The 3,980-nt window shown below is 33.0% G+C and overlaps 1 pseudogene; it reads right to left on the reverse strand.

The window, feature by feature from the left end:
• Positions 1 to 719: 719 nt before the first annotated feature.
• LOC121479176 lies at positions 720 to 2,138 on the reverse strand (annotated as a pseudogene).
• Positions 2,139 to 3,980: the final 1,842 nt, after the last annotated feature.

A 3,980-nucleotide genomic window follows, 5' to 3' on the forward strand; every position in this document is an offset into this window, starting at 1 on the left:
TTTTGCCCAGAAAAAAATTACTTAAAACTCAAAAAGGTGGAAGTAATTACATAAGAAATAAAGCTTTTCAAAAAAAAGAGAAAGAAATAAAGCTTTTCTAAACTCATTATACCCATATTGACTTGACCTCTTTAAGTTCACTAATAATAATACAAAATATATTATTAAAGATAGTATCTAAAAAATAGTACCTAATACTGAACTGACACTATGTCTAAGGTAGCTTTCTTAATTTTCTACAATCCAAAAACAGCACTATAATGCAAGTACTATTCTCACCATTTATAAATGACTCCCACAGGGATAAATATCTTGCCCAATGTCATACAGGCTGTAAAGAATCAAATGGCAATCACTATGGTTTTTGCATATTTGTTAGAATAATGGGTTTTCTGTGGTATGAATTTCTTCAAATTTAACAATAATTGACTAGGGCTGGAGAGCTTTTACAAATAAAGTATATTAAAAAAAAAAGAGCATTTCTACATCCTCTGAATTTTCCTCCACTATGAATATTCTGACAATCCATAAATAGAGAAATGCTAACAAAGGCTTCCCTGTGTTATATAAAGATACATTATAAATTTCTTAATATGAACATTTGGATCATAATGATAAAATTCCAAACATTATTTACATTTTGAGGGGTTCTTATCAGTATAAATTATTTAATGCCTTTTAAGAACTGAACCATATCTAAAAGCATTCCCATATTCCTTTCATTCACCCTGTTTTTCAGTGTTATATATCCATTGATGTACTACTATACATTCTCTACTGCATATATACACCTTTCCACAGTCCTTATATTCATAAGGCTTCTCTCTAATATGAATTCTCTGATGTACTTTAAGACTTGAACTAAGCCTAAAGGACTTCCCACATGTGTTACATCCAAAAGGTTTCTGACCACTGGGAATACTGGTGTCAAGTAAAGTTGACCATACACACTTCCTTACATTCATAGGGTTTTTCAACAGTATGAAATATATGATGTACAATTAGTTGATGGCCACTACTAAAAGCCTTTCCACACTCTTTACATTCATGGGGTTTCTCACCAGTATGAATTCTATGATGCATTCTAAGGCTTTCTTTTCTTTTTATTTTTTATTTATTTTTAATTTTTTTTCACTCTAAGGCTTTCAATATGACTAAAGGCCTTCCAACATTCCTTACATTCATATGGTTTCTCACCTGTATGAATCCTCTCATGCCTAACAAAGTTTGAAGTGCGACTAAAGGCCTTCCCACATTCTTTACATTCATAGGGTTTCTCACCAGTATGAATTCTCTCATGTTGAGTAAGTGCTGAAGCATGACAAAAGACCTTCCCACATTCATAGGGTTTTAGGCCAATATGTAATCTCTGATGTGGAATGAGTTGATAATCATGACTAAATATCATCCCACATTCCTTACATTCATAGGGCTTTTCCCCACTATGAATTCTCTCACGTTGAACAAGATTTGAGGCACAACTAAAGGCCTTCCCACATTCCTTACACTTGTAGGGTTTCTCCCCAGTATGAATTCTATGATGTACTCTAAAATCTATACCATGACTAAAGGCCATCCTGCACCATGACATACATATGGTTTTTCACCAGTATGAATTGTCATGTTGCACAAGATGAGAGGCTTGACTAAAGGCCTTTCCACATTCCTTACATTCATAGAGTTTCTCACCAGTATGAATTCTATGATGTATTCTAAGTCTTCCACCCTGACTAAAGGCCTTCCCACATTCATTACATACAAAGGATTTCTCACCAGTATGAACTCTCCTATGTTGAGTAAGATGTGAAGCGCAACTAAAGGCCTTCCCACATTCTTCACATTCATAGGGTTTCTCACCAGTATGAATTCTCTGATGAGCTCTAAGGTCTATCCTATGACTAAATGTCATTCCGCATTACTCACATTCATAAGGTTTCTCACCAGTATGAATTCTCTGATGTACTGTAAGGTCTGTATGCCGACTAAAGGCCTTCCCACATTTGTCACATTCATAGTTTCTCTCCTGTATGAATTTTCTGATGCAGAGTAAAAGATGAAAATTTTTTACAAATGTGCAATTTGTCACAGCTGATTATTTCATTTCTTGACTCCAAATCTAAGAGAAAGGAGAAAAACATTTTGTTTTCCTGGACAAAATAAGTGGATGTTTTACAGTAAATTTGTTTAAAAATTGAAAACATTAAAAAAATTAAAAACTTTACTCACTAGAGATATTTTAGAGAACTCTAAAATTAGCTCTACAGTTTTCAATAGTTATTGACATGTCTCCATAATTCATTTATTACATGTTACTATAATTTAATGCACTCTCTCTAGTATCAGTTTCCATATAAAATATATTAAAAGCAACTAATTATACCAGATCTCTGCAAGTATATTTTCCCTTTAAAATATAAATATTGTGTCATTCCCTCCAGTGCATAGCCATGTGTGCATTTCTTTGTTCTCATTTTAAGTAAAATGAGAGTTCTTGCTTGCTTATCTTCGCTGAGCTTTTTCTTTTTCTTTTTAAGATTTTATTTATTGATTGATAGAGACAGAGAGAGAAAGAGAGAGAGAGAGAGAGAGAGAGGGAGGGAGGGAGGCATAGAGACACAGGCAGAGTGAGAGGCAGGCTCCATGCCTGATGTGGGAATTGATCCCGGGTCTCCAGGATCATGCCCTGGACTGAAGGCAGCCACCCGGGCTGCCCCACTGAGCTTTTTCTTATTAAGTACTCATTCCACAAATGTTCCATCTGTCTTATTCCTTTGTATCTTTTCTCAGGTCCTCTCTCTTTCCCTTTTAAGCAAGAGTGACCACTGTGTTAACTCCAAGTCTGTCAATGAATTTTCAGACTTTACTGAAAGTCTTATGGAATTCTGAGCATTTGGATACTTTGAAGAAAAGTGAAACTGAACTATACAGTAAAGGAATCTGGAAAAAGGGTTTCAGAAAATATGTGAAAAAGAATGAACAGATGTAGCCTGCAGAATAATAACCAATATGAAAGACTATCTTGATGAAATTTATATGTGCTGAACCAATGGGAAGAGATTTGGGGGGCAAGAAATACCATCTTGTGAGTAGAATATGGTATGTGCTAAACTCCAAGATAATACATTTTCTCTCCAAAAATAAGTAACAATAGGAATTAGTAACAATATCAGAAAACCAAAACATGTTTAATGTGAAAATGGAAATATCCTCTCCAGAATAAATACTAGGTAAGTATGGAAAAAAAAAAAAAAACAACACACAAAAAAACGGAAAGTCTATAAGAGGAAAAAAAAGCAAATACCTGAATTTGGGGCATTCATTTGAGTATTCAGAGAATTCAAAGACTTAAGTAATTATAACCACTAAAATGGAAGAAATAAATGAGTCAAGGAACCAATTCCAAACCTTAAAAAACAACTGAAGTAAAGAAAAGCAGAAAAAAAATTTAGATAAAAGTACAATGTAATGAGTCAGAAAAGTGTAGTATTAACAAACTAAGGAGCTGGTGCTTTAAAAGTCAAGAAGTCAACGTTAGCCAAACCAACCAAAAAAGAGTAAAAACTAAAAATAATAAAGAAATGATTAAAGGGGGAAATGCAAAACTAAAATGAATTTTATTAGTATTATGAATACTTTGAATAAATCATTAATACTTCTGAAGTTAATGGAAAAGATAATTTTCTAGAAAAATTCATCAAAAATCACCAAGAAGAGAAAGTCTAAATAGGCCAATTGCAATAGAAGAAATAGAAAATGTTGTCAAAAAATAGTTGTATTGAGTAATCTTTAACTCCTAAATTGTCATTTCTTTTTTTTTTCCGATGCAAACACACGAGGGTTTATTTACAAGCCCTAAATTGTCATTTCTAAATATCAATGTCATTTATATGGATCCAGCATGGTTAGATAAAGAAACAATTTTGAATAGGGCAAAAAAGGTAAGCCTAGATATCTTAGACCAAAAAGAAATGAAAATGTCA

Source organism: Vulpes lagopus, chromosome 2, assembly GCF_018345385.1.
Source record: "Vulpes lagopus strain Blue_001 chromosome 2, ASM1834538v1, whole genome shotgun sequence".
Classification (NCBI taxonomy): Eukaryota; Metazoa; Chordata; class Mammalia; order Carnivora; family Canidae; genus Vulpes; species Vulpes lagopus.